General features: G+C 38.0%; 1 pseudogene; it reads left to right on the top strand.

Moving 5' to 3' along the window:
* The first annotated feature begins 1,525 nt into the window (after positions 1–1,525).
* Positions 1,526–24,053, top strand: LOC136133521 (tigger transposable element-derived protein 1-like; annotated as a pseudogene).
* Positions 24,054–24,423: the final 370 nt, after the last annotated feature.

The following is a 24,423-nucleotide window of genomic DNA, read 5'->3' as shown; positions in this document are numbered from 1 at the left end:
TACAACAGTGGAGTGAAGTAGTCATGATGGAAATTGTATGACCAGCAAAGCTGAAAATATTTACCATCTGGTCCTTTACAGAACAAGCTTGCTAGGCCCTGCTCAAAGAGCACTACTACTTCTTTACATCCATCTGAAGAAATAAAGAAGATATCAGCTACTATATTTGGACTTCAAGCTTGATCTAGCAAGGGCAAGGGGCACTAAGAACTATAAATGATGCAGTATGAGAACAAACCTAATGTAAACCGAGAAAATGAAGTACAGAGGTAACAGCCATTGAGAAACAAAGAATGATTTATTTATTTATTTATTTATTTATTTTTTGTAGAAGGGGATTTCTGAGGCCAACACTGAAGATAAGGAAGGGACACTGTTTAGTAAAGACAGGGGTCCTTTTCTAAGTATAGAGAAAGACCCAGGTAAAAGTACAGATGTAAAGTTTAACCAACATACTATACTCATTTCTCCTCTGGATCAAAAGAAAATTATTGTGGACATTATTCACAGACAACAGTGCATCAGCAGGGAAGTTCTCTTCCATGTAGTTCTTCAGAGGTCCAGGTTCCTTCTACCTGTGGTTTTGTCTCTTCTATAGCCTCACCATCCTACTCATTCAGCTGGCAGAAGGGGAAGAATACAAATACATACCTAAAACTAGTACATATCATGTCTACTCACATTTCATTGGCTATAGCTCAAGCCTAAGGCCACATCTGATTGCAAGGGGGCTAAGAAATGAAGTCTAACATTTTGTCCTATCATCACCTCCCTTCACTTCTTTTTTCATTCCCATTTTAAAGACCTTGGAATTCAGGTTAAGACCACATTTTTATCCTTTTAAAACTGTATCTGATTATCCTCATCCACAGTGACTTCCCCTCCCCTTATTTACTGTAAACAATGTATTTCATTAAAAAACAATGTTTAAAGTTGTCTCTAATTAGGATGATAGTGAAATAAATCAGCAAAATATGAGAATTTTTTCATGTTTCAGACAAATATTTTGATATTTCTCATAAGGTAATAAACATAATATAATCCCCCAAATATTTCTCAGGAATTTCTGGGAAGAATGGAGCACAACTAAATAAAGACTGCTCTGCTTACAAAAGAAACATGGGTTTGAGAGTTGTTCACTGTATCTCATGAGACACAAGACAAGAGGATCCTGGAAAAATCAAGAAGCAAGAAGACATGAGGTGAAGAACAGAACTTCACTTACCTTCCTAGGCCAAGCGACCATGAGGGAACTCAACTGCTGGGAATTCATTTTGTCAGGGAATTTCAAGGAATTGTGTTATCTGACATTGATCTTGATGTGGTAATCTTCTCTGCACTGGCATTACTTCCCAATGTCCCCATTTTTTTTCAGTAAATACTTAAACATTTTTATGAGAGGTATTTTCAGGAAATGAAGGAAGAAAAAGTTGTCTGGAATGGTGCAAATCAATCCACCCTCATGAACTGATGGCCACAGTCAGGAGCTGGCAACAGGGAGGCAAGCAGTCTCAGCAAGGAGAAGATGGCCACCGGTTTGCCAAAAAATGCTGTGAGCACTGAACAGGATCTAGTGCAGGAAGGCAGGTCAGTCTTTTGTTTGCCTTTTTTCAGATAATGAGAACACCATCTTAATCAGTCTAAAAAAATGAGAACATCATTTGAGGAGCTCAAAATAAAATATACAGTTTTGTTCTCTAGGAATAATAAAGAAACCTAGAAGTATCAAAAGTCTAGGCAAATTATAACAGTTAAAAATTCAAAATTTTATTAAAATGCGTTAAGAACTATTTCTTCTTTTATTGAAGTATAGTTGATTCACAATATTATATTAGTTTCAAGTATACAACCTAGTTATTTAGTATTTTTACAGTTTATATGACATTAAAAGTTATTACAGGATAATAGCTATAATTCCCTGTGCTATATAATATATCTTTCTTGCTTATCTATTTTATACATAGTGGTTTGTATCTTTTAATCCCATATGCCTAGTGTGCTCTTCCTCCCTTACTTCTTTCCCCTGATAACCAGTAGTTTTCTATATCTGTGCATCTGTTTCTGTTTTGGGATATACATGTATTTGTATTATTTTTTAAATTCCACTTACAGGTGATATCATACAGTATTTGTCTTTCTCTTTCTGACTTATTTCACTAAGGGTAATATTCTTTAGGTTCATCCATGTTGCTTAAAATGACAGAATTTCACTCTTCTTTATGGCTGAATAATATATACATACTACATCCTCTTTATCCATTCATTTGTTGATGGACACTTGGGTTGCATCCATATCTTGCCTACTGTAAAGAGTACTGCTATGAACATTGTGGCCCGTGTATCTTTTTGAATTAGTGTTTTCATTTTTTCTGGATATATACCCAGGACTGGATTTGCTGGGTCATATGTTAGTTCCATTTTTAGCTTTTTGAGGAACCTCCAGACTGTTTTCCATAGTGGCTGCACCACTTTACATTCCCACCAACAGTATAAAAGTGTTCCCTTTTCTGCACATCCTTGCCAACATTTGTTATTTGTAGACATTTGATGATAGCCATTCTGACTGGTGTAAGTTGATAACTCATTGTTGTTTTGATTTACCTTTCTCTAATAACTAGTGATGTTGAGCATCTTTTCACATGCCTGTTAGACATCTGTATACCTTCTTTGGGAAATGTCTATTCAGGTCTTTTGCTCATTTTTTGATTGGGGTTTTTGGGTTTTGGTGGTTTTTGTTTTTTGGGCTTTTTGTTTTTGATATTGAGTTTTATGAGCTAGTTATATATTTTGGGTATTAACCTCTTGGCAGTTACATTGTTTGCAAATATTTTCTCCCATTCTTTAGGTTGTCTTCATTTTGTCAATGATTTCCTTTGCTGTGCAAAAGCTTTTAAGTTTAATTAAGTCCAATTTGTTTATTTTTGCTTTTATTTCTTTTGCCTTAGGAGACAGATCCCAGAAAACATTGCTACAATTTATGTCAGAGTGTTTGCCTATGTTCCCTTCTAGGAATTTTATGGTTTCAGGTCTTACATTTAGGACTTTCAATCATTTTGAGTTTATTTTTGTATGTGTTGTGAGGAAATGTTCTAATCTCATTGTTTTACATGTACCTGTCCAGTTTTCCCAGAACCATTTATTGAAGAGACTGTCTTTTCTCAACTTTATATTCTTGCCTCCTTTGTCACGTATTAACTGGCCATAAGTGCATGGGTTTATTTCTGGGCTTTCTAGTTTATTCCATTGATCTGTGTGTCCATTTTGGTGCCAGTACAATGCTGTTTTGATTACTGTAGCATTGTAATATATTTCTAAGTCTTGGAGGGTGATATCTCCACCTTTGTTCATTTTTCTCAAGACTGCTTTTGCAATTAAGGGTCAAAATTTGTGGTTCCATATGAATTTTAGGATTATTTCTTCTAGTTTTGTGAAAATTATCACAGAATTAGATAAGGATTTCATTAAATCTGTTGATTGCTTTGGGTAGTATGGCCATTTAACAGCACTAGTTCTTCCAATCCAAGAGCATGGGATATTTTTCCATTTTTTTTTTCTATTAACTTCAATTTCCTCATTAGTATTTTATAGTTTTCAGAGTATAGGTCTTTCACCTCCTTAGTTAAGATTATTTCTATTTCATGAAGAAGGAAGGATATAAACTGGTCTCTGAGTATTGACTAGCATTTCTGTTTGCTGAGCATTAGATGAGTCATTGATAGGAAAATGCTTTTCAGAATATTTCCTAATGATTCATCATTTAACTAATTCTTATGAACTCACTGTGAAATAAGAAGAGCAAGTTTTATGATCTTAGTGTTACAGGTAAAAGCCCAAGATCAGGAAGGGAGAGTAGCTGACTCTGGGTACACTTGTAAGATAAAGAGCAGAAACAAGATGCAGGTCTTTGGAGTCAAACTTGTCTAGTTTCTCCCACAACTCTGTTTGCTGACACACACACACAAATACACATGAGCACACATATACATACACACATGGTCTCAGTCAAGTAGCTGCACAGAAATTCCTCAATTTCAGTCCTAGACTCCGACTGGCCACAGGGCTTTGGCAGACATAGGTAACATCCCAGCAGACATATTATCCTCAACTGTGCTGCTACTGAGCATTTGAAGTCCACATCTTTATTCTTTTCAATTATAAAAATTACAGTGATAGCATCATTTGGAGATAAAAGGGCAAATGTGATCACAGAAACTAATTAGGAAATAATTAATAATTCAAAACTTCAGTAAAGCTGTTTTATAGTCAGGATCTTTCCTGGAAATTATCCCTGGGATTCAGGATACTCTCTTAAGGGAGAAGTCTTCAAAGGAATGAATATAATTGTCATGAACAGAGACTTAGAAGAATGGAATCTTAAGTGTTGATGGACTGTGGGATACTGCCATGTTATTTTCACTGTCTTACCATTATTTCATTGAGGACTTGAACTGGCTTTGTGTTACCTTTTTATCTTTAATTGACGTGCTTCATCTTCATATATTTATATGTATCTGTTATTAGGAAAGAAATCATTTGGCAAGATTTTTTTCCTGAACATCACACATCAGTTAGAAAGTAGATGGGATTTTGCATTGCCAGTTTTCCCAAACTCTAACATTAGAAAATACCCTCAACCCAGATTTTTTTTAGATGTTAAATTTACTGGTTAAATTTACTGACTGGAAAAAAAGAAGTTAGGTGTTGGAAACTTGGATTACCTTAATAAAGACAAGGAACATTCTCATCCGTATTAATGAAAAATAATGTTTTTCAAAACACTTTCACTGATTTATTCAATTCTTGTGGTTTACTTGAGAGATTGGGAGGGCAGACACATTTACTGTCATGTGACAAATAGAAAGACTGGATCTAAAATAGGCTCAGAATTTACTCAAGGTAAAATTGAGTATAAATGGTAAAGACAGACTTGGACCTGGTTTCTGTCTCCTGATCAGGTGTTCTTTCCACCTCACCAAACTACCCACCCATTTCCCTGTAGCTGTCTTTCACTAGTAAGTGATTACCCTTGTGTTTTGGGAGAGAAATTTCCAAGTTTTCATGCTGATTATTTCCCTGCAAATACCTTCTCTTTGCTTTAACATCTTTCTTAATAGGCTTTGGAATATTTTACCATGCTAGGAAAAAGAGAAGTAGTATAGAGGATAGACAGGATTTAGTAGTGCCCTTGCTCTCAAATTCCAGATCCTTGGTGTGCTTAAGCTCCATATTTACCCCTCCTCCTGTCAGTCCTGACCACAGGACAGTATCCAATATCAGTCACTCACAGTGGGATAGTAACTTATTCCCCTTTTCAGAAGTATTTGCATTCTAAAGCTGACTCTACATTTAGGAAGAAAAGATTTTTGTCTAAAGACCAAGGCAATACCAGCCATCAGTCATATTATATTTTGTCTTATATATTAAAGATGAGGAGTTTGCATGGAAATTTTTTTCCTGAAAGCATACCATAGATGAGGAAATTTAAGTTTAAAGGGCCTCAGGAACTTGCCCAAGGTTATAAAGCTGGTAATTGTAAAAGTTTAGAGGGTGAAGGTAAATAAAGGTGTGAAACTAGGAGCAGCAGATGTTCTCCATCAAACACGTATTTCCACTTTCTTCTCTAAAAAACAAGCAAATAAACAAACAAAAATCCCAGAAGATCCACAATTTGTTTTTCAAGCATGTAACCTTCTCTGTGTTGCTATGAGTTTCAAGGGAGACTGACTTTATCTGAATCCTGTTTAATCTAATCTAATCATGGTCCCCCTTTGAGTGACTGGTTTAGGTTTGGGCCTATAATACAATTTTATTCTGATTATATTTATGGGAAAGTCTCCTGGATACAAGGAGGTAGGGGTTTCTCAGAGTTTTTCCTCACTTCCTTGAAGACAGAAATTGTCACTGAGAATTGTCACTGGAGGTGCTGCAGTAACAAATACATAAAAATGTAGAAGCAGCTTTGGAACTGGGTAATGGGGAGAAGCTGGAACAGTTTCAAGATGCATACCAGAAAAAGCCTGCATTGCCATGAATGTAATATTAAGGGTGATTCTGTTAAGGGCCCAGAAAGAAAAAGGAGTGCTGTAGAGGTTTTCAATCTCCTTAGAGATTGAGAGCCTCTAAGGTATCCTTAAGAAAATACTGGCTGAAATATGCATGGTAAAGGCATTCTGATAAGGTCTCAGAAGGAAATAAGGAACATGTTATTGTGCAATGGAGGAAAGGCAATCCTTGTTATAAAGTAACAAAGAACTTGGCTAAATTGAGGATAAAACTTGCAAGCATTTAAACTGGATATTTAGTTAAGCTCTTTGTAGGCAAAGTGTTGAAGCTGTGGCTTGGCTTCACCTAACTGCTTATAGTAAAATGTGAGAAGAGATAATTGACCTAAAGATGAATTGTTAATCAAAAAGGCAACAGAACTTAAAGATTTGAAAAATTCTCAGCTTATCCATATTGTGAAAAATGAGAGAGTGTGGTCAGAAGAGAACGTTAAGGATGTGACCAAAGGTCTGTTTGATAAGGAAATTAGCTATCTCAGCAGAAGCCAAGAGCTAGTGTTCAGGACAATGGAAGAGGAGGAGTGACATCAACATGTGGCAGAATAAGATGTTACTCATTTTTGTCCTCCTCTTCAAAAACAATAATTTGGTATTTATCCATAGACAAAAATGCCTTTGTAGTAACTGATGTTCAGTACTATATACCAAGGAACCGCAGAGGAGTCTTGCCCACCTGTGCATTCATTAATAGGTAGACCTAGGTCCTGTTCGTGAAACCTGCAGTGGCCCATGAACCAGCTCCAGTCCCTCTCATCAAGGTCAGAGAGCCTCTGGAAAACAATGTTTTAGACAATTACCCATGGACAAGACAACCTTTGTGGAAGTATAGTTTTCCAGAGGAGAAGTTCCAGCATACCATTGAAGCAAAAAAATACAAGCTTGGACACACTGAAGAGGGTGAAAGTGATACTGCACAACGTGAATGAAGCTCAAGTTCTTTAAGTCTCATCACAGAAGGAATTCAGCAAGAGGCAAAGTGACAGGTAAGAGGTAGATTTATTAATATAAGATGTTTATGAAGGATAAAACCAGGCAGGTGAGAGGGCTCTTCCCTGAGAACTAAGTGGGCTACATTTTAATAATCAAAGGAAAAGTGGGGAGGGAGAAAAGAATACCTTCTTCCTCATTCTTTGAGTAGACATCAAGTTTACACCATTAGTTCCTCCTTTGCATTGGGTGGGGGACTTTTTGACCCTCTATGGTCCAACCAGGCCTATCATGGCACTATTCAAATCAGCAAAAGGAGGAGTAGTAATATATACTAAGATATGTTAAATCATCTCAGCATTCAGTATAAGGAGGGGCTTCTACTTTAGAATGTCATCTTTCCTTTATATTCCTGTCCTTGGTATGTGAGGAGGTGGATGTCCTAAAGATCATTATCTTGCTGACCTCAGTCAGCAGGACCAAGGCCTCACTTTTTCATTTAATAGCCTAAGGCGTATATCGTGCTTTTATTTATGATTTTATTATTAGGCAAGCCTGCTTTGTTTCACAATGTTCTGATAGCTTTCTTGAGTGATTGTCAACTTACAGTGGTTTCCAAAATTTCCCTAGATTTCCCTTTCTATCTAAAATCCCCTAGTGGGATTTCCAAAACTACCCTTGTAACTATCCTACTCTATCCCTATCAAAAGGAAGGGCTTGATTTTATCTATACAACAGCTCTCTCCCAAGATGGCACAGCCTAAGTCCAAGAGAGATCTCAGCCACGATTTCTCCCGTGAAAGAAAGTGAGAAACACAACTGATTTCTGTATGTTGATTTTATATCCTGAAACTTTACTAAATTTGTTGATTAGTTCTGACAATTTTTTGTTTGAGTCGTTAGGATTTTCTGTATATAAAATCAGAGTTAAGAGTGGTGAAAGTGGGAACTCTTGTTTCATTCTTGATCTTCAGGAAAAGCTTTCAACTTTTCACCTTTGAGTAGAATGTTAGCTATTATTTTGTGATATATGGCCTTTATTATGTTGATATCTACTCCTTCTATACCCAATTTGTTGAGGGTTTTAATTAGGAAATGTTTTCTTTTGTCATATGTTTTTACTTTGTTTCTTATTACTGTTTTTGGCTTAAAGTCTATTTTATCTTTGACAAAAAACCTAATCAGTCAATCTAAGAAAGAAATGGAAATTTTTATTCAAGCCAAATTGAGGATTATAACCCAGGAACAGCCTCTCAGAAAGCTCTGAGAACTGGTTTGCCTGTTAGAGGTCAAAGCACAGTTATATACGTTTTTAAGACAGAGGGTTGTACATTAAATGGCATATTACTGGCAGTTTATACAATCTATGGAGTAATTGGTCATGGATAATATGGCCCCTTACAAGATTAAGAAGGAGTGTTCTTTTTTAAGGAGCTGTCTTGTTGGTCCTAGGAAAATGTTGCTTTTTATGGTTAAGCAGGTAGTTTTGCTGATGAGGAATTATGGTCATTGCATAATGCAGCTACACAATGCACAGTAGGTGGGAGAGAGAAGGCCAAAAGACAGAGAAATTTTTTTTTATGTTTAAATTTTTCTTGTCTTTCCATAAAATATGAATCTTATTTCACAGTCTGATAAGTCCATACTAACCAAAGCCATCTACAGATTCAATGAGATCCCTAAACAAACAAAATTCCAAATGCATTTTTCACAGAAATAGAAAAAACAATCTTGAAATTTGTTTGGTGCCACAAAAGTCCCAAACAGACAAAACAATCCTGAGAAAGAAAACAAAAGTTGGAGACATCACACTTCTTGATTTCAAACTATACTACAAATCTATAGTAATCAAAACAGTATGGTAGTGACATAAAAATAGACATACCTGTTAGAATGAGTATCATCAAGAAGACAAGAGATAACAAGTGTTGGTAAGGAGAAATCTTGTGCACTGTTGGAGGGGCTGTAAACTGGTATAGCCCTTTAGAAAACAGTATGGAGATTCTACAAAAAATTTAAAATAGAACTACCATATATTAAGCAATTCCATTTCTCAGTATTTATTTAAAGAAAACAAAACACTAACTTGAAAACTGGGTTTGCATCTTGGTGGTTGTCAAGCCAAAAGACACAACTAAGCCAAGATCGGGAGGAGGAAGGATTTATTTCTTGCAGTAAGTAAGGAGAACACCAGGGATCTTTCCCAAAGCAATGACTCTCTGAACAGAAAAACTGGGGAAGTTTTAAGTGAAGGGTACATTCATATTCATGAGGGAGCTTGGGTGGTTGACAGAGTAAGCTTTAGTTGATGGAAGTCACAAGGGTCAGGAAAGGTCAACATCATCATCCCTTAGGCTCCAGTTGATCTGGTGGTTGAGCACTTCAGGCTAATCTTTACCATTGAAATAGAACTGGGAGTTTTTACAACTGAGTTATTGTTACTTCTCTTACTTGATAGCAGTCAGAATGTTTGTGCATTCTTTTGTTCCCTTAAGATCATTAATTACTGAGACCTGTTCAATGGCATACATTGTGGCCAGGCTTAGATCACAAAATGGCTTAGGCCAAAAATTGTTTCTCTTACGTCAAGAAAGCTGTTCCTGTTTCTCTTACTTCAGGGACCCCCTACACTTCTTACACACTCTCATGTTTGTGGCAGCATTATTTATAATAGCCAAGACATGGGAGCAACCTAAGCACCATCAATGAATGAATGGAAAAAGATATTGTGACATATTTATATGCATATATATAAATGTACAGATACAGATATAGATGTGTATAACAAAATATTATTCAATGATAAAAAAGAGATATCATGCTATTTGCAACAACATGGATGAATCGTGAGGGCATTATCCTGAAATAACTCAGGAAGAGAAAGACAAATATCATATGATCTCACTGATATGTGGAATGGAAAAAAAGCTCATAGAGAACAGATTGGTGCTTGCCAGAAGCAGAGGGGGCGGGTGGATGAAGTGGATGAAGGATGTCAAATGGTACAAACTTCTAGTTATAAAATAAATGAATCAGAGATATAAAGTATTTCCTGGTGACCATAGTTAATAACACTCTATTGCATATTTGAAAGTTGCTAAGAGAGTAAACCTTAAAAGTTATCATCACAAGAAAAAAATCTGTAGCTATGGTGATGGATATTAACTAGACAAATTGTGGCAATCATTTTACAATATATACAAATATTGATTTATTATGCTGTACACTTGAAACTAATATACTGTTTGTATTATTTATACTTCAATTTTTTAAGTTGGTTTTTTTTTACATCTTTATTGGAGTATAATTGCTTTACAGTGGTGTGTTAGTTTCTGCTTTATAACAAAGTGAATCAGTTATACATACACATATGTTCCTATATCTCTTTCCTCTTATGTCTCCCTCCCTCCCACCCTCCCTATCCCACGCCTCCAGGCGGTCACAAAGCACCGAGCTGATCTCCCTGTGCTATGTGGCTGCTTCCCACTAGCTATCTACCTTATGTTTGGTAGTGTATATATGTCCATGCCTCTCTCTTGCTTTGCCACAGCTTACCCTTCCCACTCCACATATCCTCAAGTCCATTCTCTAGTAGGTCTGTGTCTTTATTCCTGTCTTACCCCTAGGTTCTTCGTGATATTTTTTTTCTTAAATTCCATATATACGTGTTAGCATACGGTATTTGTCTTTCTCTTTCTGACTTACTTCACTCTGTATGACAGACTCTAGGTCCATACACCTCATTACAAATAGCTCATTTTGTTTCTTTTTATGGCTGAGTAATATTCCATAGTATATATGTGCCACACCTTCTTTATCCATTCATCAAATGATGGACACTTAGGTTGTTTCCATCTCTGAGCTATTGTAAATAGAGCTGCAATGAACATTCTGGTACATGACTCTTTTTGAATTTTGGTTTTCTCAGGGTATATGCCCAGTAGTGGGATTGCTGGGTCATATGGTAGTTCTATTTGCAGTTTTTTAAGGAACCTCCATACTGTTCTCCATAGTGGCTGAACCAATTCACATTCCCACCAGCAGTGCAAGAGTGTCCCCTTTTCTCCACACCCTCTCCAGCAGTTATTGTTTCTAGATTTTTTGATGATGGCCATTCTGACCGGTGTGAGATGATATCTCATTGTAGTTTTGATTTGCATTTCTCTAATGATTACTGATGTTGAGCATTCTTTCATGTGTTTGTTGGCAGTCTGTATATCTTCTTTGGAGAAATATCTCTTTAGGTCTTCTGCCCATTTATGGATTGGGTTGTTTCTTTTTTTGTTATTGAGCTGCATGAGCTGCTTATAAATTTTGGAGATTAATCCTTTGTCAGTTGCTTCATTTGCAAATATTTTCTCCCATTCTGAGGGTTGTCTTTTGGTCTTGTTTATGGTTTCCTTTGCTGTGCAAAAGCCTTGAAGTTTCATTAGATCCCATTTGTTTATTTTTGTTTTTATTTATTGTATTTATTTATTTGTATTTATTTAGGTCTTTAATCCATTTTGAGTTTATTTTTGTGTACGGTGTTAGGGTTTTTAAATTGTTTTAAAAGAAAGGAAGGGCCTTCAGAACCACTTACAAGAGACACCCAAGTCTTGATCTGAGCTGACATCATTTAGGATTTCTTGTTATGTGAGACAGAAGATTTCCTTATTGGGTAAACCAGTTAAGTCCATGCTTTCAATTCCTGAGTGTGAGCGCTTCTTAAACAGTACCCTGCTGTTTCATGAGATTTAAAGTTTCTTTAATGGTGGGGCACAATATAATGATACTTGAATAGATGGAAGGCAAAACTTTTTGTTACTTACAGCTGTGAATGAGAGAAGGTTGTCAAGCAGGCCACATAGAGGTTTGCAATCCAGGGATAGGGTAGCAACCAGCTGGAGTTGTAGGGTGTAGTTTATTTATCGCAAGTGGTGTTAGTTAGGTTTTTGCCTCCTTATGGTTTGGCTAATTTGAATAATTTCTCTGGGTCCAGACATAGGGGCTGTCCTTAGTTGTATGGTATTTGGCCCCAGGACAATTAGACTTTAGATGTATAGAGGTCCTAGAGAGTGAGAACCTGAGAAAGGAAGTGGTTTGAGTGTGGACTTAATCAACTGCCTAAATAGGGGAACTGACCCAACCTCCAGCCAGTGCCTCACAACTGGATTAGGACAACAAAATTAAAACAAAACAAAATTATACTACATCTGGTCAACGGCAAGGAAGGGCAGCTGCCACCTTTTGCCATTTGCCTTTGACAAGCTTCCCAAACCAACTCTGGGCATTTCCTTTCTCTGTCTCCAGGAGCCCTGGGCACCCCAGTATGCCCTGAAAATCATGAGCTTAGCACGCGCACACACACACACACACACACACACACACACACACACATACACACACTACACATATATTGCAGTCACTTTTCAGGGAAGAATCTTGAACAGCTGGTATCCAGAAGTCACTCTTCCTACACCCTCCAGAGCATGATAGGAGGCAGTACAAGAAGCCATACTTAATAGCCACGAACAATCTGAGATGAAGATGCCTATAGCCAAGGAAATAGGTCCAGGCTCAGGGTGGACTGGCACTGCTGGTAAACAGAGCTACATATATCCACCATCCTTCAATAAGTCTAAAATCTCTTGCTTTTTCTGAAGCCGATTGTCAAAGCCCTCTGATGAAACACAAAGGAAGTTCTCATTTATATTGGAAGATTAAGGTAAGAGATAAGTTCAAAACCTCCTAAGATATCCCTGATGTGCAGACATCTAGAAGAGAGATTACATCAAAAAGGAAGGGCACCGAAATATGAAAAATAGGAATAGGTGTATCAATGGAAAAAGAAAAATCAAGGATTATTTTCCCTGAAACTTCTTAAAGCTTAGATCTTTTAGGCTATGGGATTACATTTTCAAACCATTTTAAAGATGTGTTCTCTTGCAAAAATTCAGGCTGCCAGAAAGCAAAGAAAGAAGCTGAGAATTCTACCTGCAGAGTTCCTGAGAATCCATGTAAGAATAAGAGTGTCATTATTTTCAGTCTTCTTCAAATAAAATTTCAGCATTTGTATGTGCTGCTTGGATGGGCCATTTACACTAAAATATCCAGCAAGTAAACTTCTTGGAGTGCCCTATAATATGATATAGGCACTGACTGTCCCAGGTAAAAATCAGTCATGAAAAATTTATTGAATACGTTGTCCCCAATACATCATAAAATGATATCAATGGAGCAATGCTGCCCAGCACTGTCTTTGGCCAAGTCATGAGTGGATCAAGTGCAGCAGCATCACATGGCCCAGGCAGCACCTCCCCTGAATACCAGGTTATCCCTAGGTTCTCATTGAACCTTGGGCTTCTTTCATCACACAGCACTTACATTTTTGATCTTTTCCTCTTGTGTTGTCTGTAGGCACTCAGTATAGTGTCCTGATTTGGCAGCATGCTTAGGAAGGGTGTCTCTCTTTCTGCCACCTTTTGATCACTGTGTAGATTTGGTGATAGGTGAAAGGTGGCCCAGTATCTGACTTTGTTTAGGAGTCAGTCTAAGAGGGTTTAGAGCCAGTGTATGTCTAAAAATAAACACTTATGACAAAGAAATAGAATAAAGCTGTTGAGCTTTTGTAGGGACCAAACACAGAAACTTGGCTATATCATTCATTAGTTCTTCATTTATTGAGCATGTATTGAGCACAATGCTGCCTTTATGGACTGCAAAATCTACCAGTGTCTGACTTGACATTGAAAAAGTAATAATAAGGGGGATTTGTGATATGAAAAAGAAAGAACAACCAAAGTGCTAAGGGAACATCATACTCATGAATGTGGAATATCATGTTAAAAAAGACAAGCAAGCAAAAAGAAAAAAGTACCAGATATCTGGAAACAAAAGTAAGAGATTTGAAGAAAATATTCAAAAGTTAATAACAGATTCTAAACATTTGGGGAGGCCGTAAAGACTATTTGGGCTTAATACAGTATTTAAATTTTTAGAAATTGGCAGAGTATAAATACAAAGAGGATGAGAAATATCCAGAAGCCATTTTTCAGAAAACTTAGATTCTTTCTATATTTGTTTCCCCCTTTATAATTCAGGAAATGTTACAGAATATTCGAGGAATCCTTTTAACACTTGTCTTTCTTGGCCATCTGGTGATTCTGCCCAGGTGCTACACTATTCATGACAAGGGAGCTGGTCTACTGAAGGGAAAGGAAATTGGATTCAGGTGACCTGCACACCCATCTGCTTCTGAAATATGTTGAGTCTTGATTTTCTTGGATCTTGACTTTCTTGACTATAAAATGGATATGATAATACCTGTGCTGATTGGTATTATGGCCAGATGTCTCCTTAGAAAGCATTCTACACAATCTGAAGGCTAGTAGGAGAGGGGCAAAGTAATGAACCCATGTCACAAGGATTATCCAAAGGAGGAGAGGAATGTGGACAGGCAAACCTAACAAAACAACATATGGGGGCTCCAGCCAGCAGTATGAGGAGTCTGCAGTGAAGGGGAGAAGAGTAGGAGAGAGAAGGAAAGGGCAGCAATGTAAAAATGTTACACTTTAAGAATGTTATGGAGATTGCTAAACTATATACTTTCAATATCATTTAATTTGAAAAAGAGATATCTACCTTCAGAGCTGTCATTGCTAGGAAGACAACACAATATGCAAACATCTCATAAAAGGTAAACGTGGAAGACAGTGACAGGAGAGGAAAATGTAAGGCTATAAGAGCACAAAGGAGGGGAGAAAGCATGTTTACAAGTCTGAAAGCAGAAAAGATAGAGTGTCTGGGAAGACTTTGTAGAAGAGATATATCTTAAAGCATGGAAAGGTTTTGTGAGCAGGAGAAAATAGTTGAAGGGGGTAGAATTGTGAAGTGCTCAATAAAGTTGATAACAGATTGCCAAGTTTCAAAACTAGCTCTTCTCCTTGCTCTATGTGTGAATGTGGGGATTAGTAAAACTCTCTGTGCTTCAGTTTATTCTTTTGTAAGATGAGTTCCTATCTCTTAGGTGATTTTAAGTATTAAATCCCAATGGCTGGGCTTCCCTGGTGGCTCAGTGGTTGAGAGTCCACCTGCTGATGCAGGGGACATGGGTTTATGCCCCGGTCCGGGAGGATCCCACATGCCGCGGAGTGGCTGGGCCCGTGAGCCATGGCCGCTGGGCCTGCACGTCTGAAGCCTGTGCTCTGCAATGGGAGAGGCCACAACAGAGAGAGGCCCGCGTACCACAAAAAAAAAAAAAAAAAAAAAAATCCCAGTGGCCTAGCTTAATGCGTGTTAGCTCTTGTGATGTTGATCATGATGATGATGATGATAAAAACATGATTATCTAACATACAGACACTAACACAGAGTCAAGGAAAAAGAAGAAATAGGAAATAATTTTCAAACAAAGCAACAAGATGAATCTCCTGAAAGTGACACTAATGAAATGGTAATAAATGATTTACCAGACAGTGAATTCAAAATAAACAACATAAAAATAATCAGTGTGGGAAGGACAGGTGAAAACTACATAAACAAAGTGAGAGATTGAAAAAAGAGATAGAAAATATTTTAAAATACTAAACAGAAGTCATGTATCTGAAGAGTACAATAACTAAACTGAAAAATTCACTAGGGAGAGTTCAACAACAGATTAGATCAAGCAGAAGACAGGACCAACAACCTCAAAAACATATTATTGGAAATTGTCCAGTCAGTGGAACAAAAAGGAAAGAGTAATGAGAGCTTAAGGGATGTATGAAGTACCATCCAAAAACCCAATGTACACATTACAAGAGTATCAAAAGGAGAAAAGAGAGAGAGAAAGGAGCAGAGAGCTCATTCAAAGAAATAATGGCTGAAAACTTCCCAAATCTCAGAAAGGAAATGAACCTCCAGATACAGGAAGCATAATGGATACCAAATAAGATGAATACAAGGAAATCCACACTAAGATACATTATAGTCAAATTGTCAAAAGTAATGACAAACAGAATTTTGAAAGTAGCAAGATAAAACAGCAACTTGTCACTCCACCAACCCCCATAAGACTATAAACTGATTTTTCAGCAGAAAAATTGCAGGTCAGGAGGGAATGGAATAATATATTCAAAGTGTTGAGAGAAATAAAAACTGTCAACCTAGAATATGTCATCTGGCAAAATTGTCCATCAAAAATGAACAAGAGATAAAGACATTCCCAGACAAACAAAAGCTAAAGAAGTTTACCACCAGTAAAACTGCCTTACAGAAATGCAAAAGAAAATTCTTCAAGTTGAAACAAAAGGCCAATAGAAAAGCATATAAAAGAATAAGACTCACTAATAAAGATAAATATATAGACAAATTCATAATATTGTAATGGCATAGCAGTTGTTGGTAAAATACTTTTAATTCTAGTATAAAATTTAAAAGACAAAATGATTGGAAATAATTATAACTATAAAGTGTGCTAATGGCTACACAAAATAAAAAGAAGATATAAAATGTGACATAAATAACCCCAAGTAAGAGATGCGTTGAAGCATAAGTGTGGTTTTGTATATGATTGAAATTAACTTATCAGCTTACAATATACTTATACTATAAGTTGTTTTATGTAAGCCCCATGGTAACCATACAAAAAAATATACTTATAGAAAATACACAAAAGAAATTTTTAAAAGGAACCAAAGTATATCAATACAAAGCATCAATGAAATACAAAGGAGGAGAGCAGGATAGAAAAAGAGGGACAAAGGGCTACAAACAGAAAGCAATGAACAAAATGGCAATAGTCCATCTTACTCTATCAATAATTATTTTAAATGTAAATTGTCCAGCAATTCCACTTCTAGTTATCTATCCAAAAATAATTGAAATCAGGATTTCAAAGAGATATCTGTCCTCCCATTATCATTACAGCATTATTCACAATATCTAATACAGACATACAAAGTTTTATTGCCCTTCAGAAATACTGCATTTTATACAAATTAACGATTTGTGGCAAATCTGTGTCAAGCAACTATACTGGCACCATTTTTCTAACAGCATTTTCTCACTTCAAGTCTCTGTGTCACATTTTGGAAATGCTCACAATATTTCAAACTTTTTCATTATTATTATATCTGTTATGGTAATCTATCATCACTGATCTTTCATGTTACTATTGTAATTGTTTTCGGGACACAACAAACCACACCCATAAAAGATAGCAAGCTTAATTGATAAATGTGTGTGTGTTCTGACTCCACGAGCTGCTCCACTAACTGGCCATTCCTCCATCTCTCTCCCTCTCCTTGGACCTCCCTATTCCCTGAAATACAACACTATTAAAATTAGACCAATTAATAACCTCACAGTGGCCTCTAAGTGTTCAAGTGAAAGGAGGAGTCACACATCTCTCACTTTACATCCAAAGCTAGAAATGGTTAAGCTCAGTGAGGAAGGCACATCAAAAGCTGAGACAAGCTGAAAGCTAGGCCTCTTGTGCCAAATAGTTAGCCGAGTTGTGAATGCAAAGGAAATGTTCTTGAAGGAAATTAAAAGTGCTACGCCAGTGAACACATGAATAATAAGAAAGTGAAACAATCGTACTGCTGATATGGAGAGAGATTTAGTGGTCTGGATAGAAGATCAAATCAGCCACAACATTGCCTTAAGCCAAAGCATAATCCAGAGCAAGGTCCTAACTCACTTCAATCCTATGAAGGCTGAGAGAGGTGAGGAAGGTACAGAGAAAAGTCTGAAGCTAGCACAAGCTGGTTCATGAGATTTAAGGAAGAAGCCATCACCATAACTTAAAAATACAAGGGGAAACAGCAAGTGCTAATGTAGAAGCTGCAGCATGTTATCCAGAAAATCTAGCTAAGATAATTAATGAAGGTGGCTACACTAAACAACAGATATTCAATATAGATGAAACGGCTTTCTATTGGAAGAAGATGCCATCTAGGGCTTTCATAGCTAGAGAGGAGAAGTCAGTGCCTGACTTCAAAGCTTCAAAGGACAGGCTGACTCTTGTTAGGAGATAATGCAGCTGGTGACTTTAAATTGAAACCAATGCTCACTCACCATTCCAAAAATCCTAGGATCCTTAAGGATTATGCTAAATCTATATTGCCTATTCTAAGAATGGAATAACAAAGTGTGCATGACAGCATATCTGTTTATAACATGGTTTACTGATTATGTTAAGCCTACTGTTGCAACCGACTACTCAGAAACAAAGATTCCTTTCAAAATATTACTGCTCATTGACAATGTACCTGGTCACCCAAGCACTCTAATGGAGATGGACAATGAGATTAATGTTATTTTCATGCTTGCTAACACAACATCCATTCTACAGCCCATGGCTCCAGGAGTAATTTTGACTTTCAAGTTTTATTATTTAAAAATAATACATTTTATAAGGCTATAGCTGCCATAGATAGTGATTCCTCTGATGGATCTGGGCAAAGTCAATTGAACACCCTTTGGAAAGGATTCACCATTCCAGATGACATGAAGGACAATCAAGATTCATGGGAAGAGGTCCAAATATCAACATTAATAGGAGTTTGGAAGAAGTTGATTCCAAACCTTATGGATGACTTTGAGGGGTTCAACACTTCAGTGGAAGAAGTAACGGCAGATGCGATAGAACTAGCAAGAAAACTAGAATTAGAGGCAGAGCCTGAAAATGTGAATACATTTCTGCAATCTTATGATAAAATTTTAAGGAATGAAGAGGTGCTTCTTATGGATAAGCAAAGAAAGTGGTTTCTTGAGATGAAATCTACTCCTGATGAAGATATTCTGAGGACTGTTGGAAGGACAACAAGGAATTTTGAATGTTACATAAATTTAGTTGATAGAGCAGCAGCAGGGTTTGAGAGTACTGACTCTAATTTTGAAAGAAGTTCTACTGTGGGTAAAATGCTATTCAACAGCATTGTATGCTGCAGAAAAAATATTTATGAAAGGAAGAGGCAATTAATATGAAAAACTGCATTGTTGTCTTATTTCAAGAAACTGCCACAGCCACCCAACGCTCGGCAACCACCACCCTGCTCAGCCTGCAGCCACCAACACTGAGGCAAGACCCTCCACCAGCAAAAAGATGATGACTCACTGAAGGTTCAGTAAGACTTAGCAATAAAGTATTTTTAAATTAAGGTATGTACATTGTTTGTTTAGACATAATGCTATCACACACTTAGTAGACTACAGTATAGTGTAAACATAACTTTTATATGCACTGGGAAACCAAAAACATTCATGTGACTTACTTTATTGTGATATTTGCTTTTTTGTGGTGGTCTGGAACAAAACCCATAATATCTCTGAGATTTCTGTATGTGGAAACAACCTAAATTTCCATCAACGCATGAATGGATAAAGAAAATGTGTTGTATACATACAATAAAATATTATTTAGCATTAAGAAAGAAAGAAATCCTGCCGTATGTGACAGTATAGATCCACCATGAGGACATTATGATAAATAAAATAAGGCAGCCACAGAAAGACAAATATTACATGATACCACTTACATGAAGTATATAAAATAGTGAAACACAGAGGAAGAGAGTAAAATGATGGTTTCCAGGAGCTGCAGGGAGGTGGAAAAGGGGAATTGTTATTCAATGGGTATAAAATTTCAGTTATGCTTGATGACTGAGTTCTAGAGATCTGCTATACAACATTGTACTTATTGTTAACATTACTGCATTGTACACTTAAAAATGTGTTGAGGGTAAATCTCATGTTAAGTGTTTTCACTACAATAAAATTTAAAAACTAAAAATAAGTAGAACATGAAAGAATGAGGCTTTCAGGACAGAAAAGTACTATTGGTCAGCCTTTAAAATAGTGAAAACACACCAATTGTTTAAAGGATGCCTGTTAAAGAAAAACAAAAATGACCTTCTAATGATAATATAAATATTTTTTAAACTGAATTATGGGGCTTCTCTGGTGGCACAGTGGTTGGGAGTCCGCCTGCTGATGCAGAGATGCGGGTTAGTGCCCTGGTCCGGGAGGATTCCACATGCCATGGAGCAGCTGGGCCCATGAGCCATGGCCGCTGAGCCTGTGCTCCACAATGGGAGAGGCCACAGCAGTGAGAGGCTCGCGTACCACAAAAAAAAAAAAAGAAAAAAAAATGAATTATGAGAACAAATGTATTTGAAGACCCAGCGTTTTATCCTTAGAGAAGATAAAGAACTAGGAGATAATATACATGAAGTGATTTGTTTAAGATCATAAAATTAGTTGACTTTACATTGACCATAAAGCTATTTGATCATAGAGATGAAGTAACTTGTTAAAGGTAGTAAAACTAAGTTTGCAGAGCCACAACTTGAGCCCAGGAAGTCTGGTTCCAAACAGCATGGCTTTCCCTCTATACTACATGGAAAAAACTGCAAATTAGTTGGATAAGGAATAGAAAAGTTGGAAGGGGAATCATAACCATGTTGGAGTCTGAAGACAAGCTGATTACTCTGCTACTAGGCCAGATCCTTTTCGTTTTCCTCACTTAGCCTAAAAGTATCCTTAGGGTAGAGCACATATGGAAAATGGGGTTTATGCAAAATTATAAGGGGACGGATGGAGGAAGATAGAAAGGAAAGGATGACAGAAAGAAAGGAAAGAAAGGGAGAGAGGAAAGTCAGTAGTTTAGACTTAAATGAGAAGGTAATATTTTGGCATGGTTTAAAGTGATGACAATTTGGTCTGGCAAGGAGAGAAGAGAAAGACTAGTGCAAACCATTGCCTTCCTCTGTCCTTCATGTTTGGAGGTCATTTAGGAAATGGAGGGCACTTTTTACCTATCTTTAGTGGCAACTGGAAAAGAAGTAATAGCTCTCTTAGTCCACGGCATTCAACTCAGGTCAAGCCAACTGGAAGTCCCTGCCAGAATTTGCAAAGGTTGATTAAACGACACTTTAAAGGGCCAGTTTAGAATTCCTTCAGAGAGGAAGTGTGTGGTGGTATGGCAGTATTGTCCAGTCATAGCAGTGTCCAGTAGAGGTGCTGGCAGTGGTGAAATCAATGGTGTTCCTGTAATATGAACAGACTGTTCCCAGGGTGTGACCTTAGTTTTTTCCTAACTCCTGTCAGACCTAAGCCTGCTTCACCAGCTTTCCCATTAGTTCTATAGGCACCTGGATATCTTACTGGTAACTGTCTTTTCTGCTTTAGTCAGTCAGAATTCACTTAACCTATTTATACCAAGAGCCCTGACAGACCCTAAAAGGGGCACAGGTTTCTGACCAAAGCCTTGCTTCTTTGAAATTTCAAATAAGAATATTTATCTGTAGGAAGTTATTGAGGTAACCCGCTCCAGCTGTGCCACATGCAGGACTGTGACTGATACTGGGAGCTGAATGTATCCTAGTATATCAGAACCTGATCTGCTACCTGGGATGCACTGCAGTGGTTTGGAAAGGACTTTGCTGCTGACAGACTTCCCTCTACCATCTGACCAGTTATGTGATGCCAAAGAGCTTACCTAGAACCTCTTAACTGAAATGTTTTCATTGTTAAAATGGAATTCATTTATTCATTCATTTATTCACTCAGTGAGTATTTACTAAGTGCTGACTGCCTGCTCTGCATTTGTAAAATAATAATGAATCAACACAGACAAGATCTTTAACTATGTGCAGCTTTTGGTGGGAGAGAAGCAATCACTTTACCTGATATTTACAAATTGTGATAAATGCTATTTAAACAAGGAAAGAAAGAAAGAAAAAAAACCTCAAGAAGATTTCATTTATTCAGGGAGGTAAGAAAAAGTTTTTCCAGAGGAGGAATATTTGTGCACAGATAGGCTACAAAAATGATGTGTGTGTGCACGTGTGTGCTTGTGTGTGTATACATGCAGGGGAAGAAAATATGAGGCAGAGAAAAAATGCAGAGTGCATCCAGTGGTGTGAGGGAGCATGAGATATCAAGGAATGGAAGAAAAGCCAGTGAGCCACTAGCACAAAGAATGAAATGAACAGTGTGAAATGGGACTGGAGGGGTAAATGAGGTCAGAAAAGGTAGAGTACGGAGCCATGTCAGGTTTTAGGTAGTGAATACAATGATCCATTTTCTTTCTTCTTTTTCTTTTCCTTCTCTTTCTTCTTATTCTTTTTAAAGATTCCTCTGGTTACTTTGCATGAATTGGAGGGGAGGCAAGATGCAATGGTGGGAAAACTAGAGGGATCCACTTCAATATCCAGGCAAGAGATGGTTATAGCTTGGCCTACGGTAACAACCACAAAGATAAAAATCTTTGAGAGAAGTAAAATAAACTTGATGATGAATGAAATAGAATTGGGAGGAATTTGTGAAAGATGAGTTCACAATTTCTGTCTGCAGACCTGAATGACTAGAGTTAATATTCCCTGAGATAAGGACCCTGGAAGAGGACCTACTTAGAGGGGCAGAATATGAGTTAGACTTTGAACATGTTAATTTTAAGCTGCCATTGAGATCCTCAAGAGTAGATATTGAAACATCTGGATATATGATTCTGAAAATCAGATAGCTATAGGTAGAAAATATTTGGATGTCATTCATAAATAGAAGTTATTTGAAACCATAGGTATTGGTGAGTTATATAGGGAGAGAATAAAGAGTGAGATGAAAGAAGATTGGAAATGACATCAGCAAAATGGGAGTATAGGAATTTTTAGCACTTTACTCCCACCCCCAGAAACATCAATTTGAACAACTATCTTTGAAACAGACTACCATCACAAGAGCCTAGGATTCCAGATGATGGTGGAACACCCATCCTATCTGAATAAAGCACAAAAATAAGAAAAGACACATTGAGGAGAATAAGACAGATAGATTCATACTACCTCCATCACCATCACCCTTCTCCTAATCCTAGGAAGCCCAGTGCAGATAAGGATACCCTCCCCATGTGAGAAAAAGAATGAAATGAATGCCTAATTTCAGTGTGGATCCAAGATCAAGCCCACCCTAGTACCAAGCCAACTCCCATAGCCCTTGTTGTCTTTCATGGGCTCCCGCACATCCAGGCCCCTGGCTTACCCTGGTGTTTGCTGGCTCCAGTGGCCCTAGGTAGCTCCCAGAGCCCCAGGTGGCTTTCATGGCACCAGGGTCCCAGTTTAATCCCATAAATCCAAGTTCTAAGTGCTTCTCAGCTCTTGCTGGCACCACCAGCCCTAAGAGGCTCCTGAGGTTCCAGGCGGCTCCCTCTGCTCCAGGCTTCCAGAGGGTGCCTGTGAACCTAGGTCCCTGACCCAACCAGGCGCCTGCCAGCTCCTGAAGCCCCAGACAGCTCTTGAGCCCCAAGGTTCAGGCAAACCTAGGTTCCCGGTCTACACAGTTGTCAGCTGACTCCTATGGCACCAAGCACTTGGGAAGTTCCTATGAGCCCAGGCTCCTGGAACATCCCAGTGCCACTGGCTTCCATGGCCCTGGGCAGCTCCTGTGGTCCCAGGCTCCCAAAGAGCTCCCATGAACCCAGGCTTCAGTAGATACCTGTGAACCCAGGCTCCTAGACAGGCCAAGCACCAGAATGACTAGCATGAGACTAGGACCCTGACCTACACAAGCACTAGACTGAGACCCATAGATCTAGACTCAACTGACTCACATAGACACAGGCTCCTGCCCTGCCCCCAGGCCAGGTCAACCTCCTTGGATCTTGCCTTGAGGCTGGATTCCACATACCCAGGCTCCTGACTCCTCCCAGCATCAGAACAGCCCCCACAGTCCTAACCTCCAGACTGTTCCTTGAGGCCCACAGGTTACAGGTTGACTCCTGTGGCCCCAAAATCTGGGCTTGACCTAGTCCCCATAGCCCCATAGTCCCCTTGTCCCCATAACCCCCACCCATAGAAGAGCTTCTGCAAAACCAAGCTCCTGACCCATCCCAATGTAGGACCAGTTCCCTTGCATCCAGATGCAATGTCCACCGCAGTGGACTTCAACACCTCCTTGGCCCCTGTGGTCCCAGGATTCAGGTCCACCCACAGTTCCCAGACCCATCACAGTGACTCCAGAAGCAAGCCTATTCATGTACACCACCAGACAACCTGCCCAGAATCTCTGGTTGGGCTGACTGGTGAAGGGGTTTGTTACTGAAACCAGTCTGGAATGGGTACATACTTCCTCAAATACGCAAACACCAATGCAGGGCCACAAGGGTCATGAATAATCAAGAAAACATGACACCTCCAGTGGGAACTAATAGAGCTCCAATGACTGACCCTAAATAAATGGAGATTTTTGAACTGGCAAAGAATTCAGAATAATCCTCTTAAAGAAATTAGTGAACTACAAGAAAACAGAGATAGAAAACAAAAAGAAATTAGGAAAACAGTGCATGAACAAAATGGGAAGTTTAACAAAGAAATAGAAACTTTTTATAAAAACAGAAAGCTAGAGTTGAAGCGCACGATGAGTGAACTGAAGAATACAGTAGAGAGCTTCAACAACAGACTCAACCAAGCTG

This window comes from Phocoena phocoena, chromosome 14 (genome assembly GCF_963924675.1).
Source record: "Phocoena phocoena chromosome 14, mPhoPho1.1, whole genome shotgun sequence".
NCBI lineage: Eukaryota > Metazoa > Chordata > Mammalia > Artiodactyla > Phocoenidae > Phocoena > Phocoena phocoena.
The sequence above is the reverse complement of the archived record's forward strand: the minus strand, read 5'-3'. Positions and strand labels throughout refer to the sequence as shown.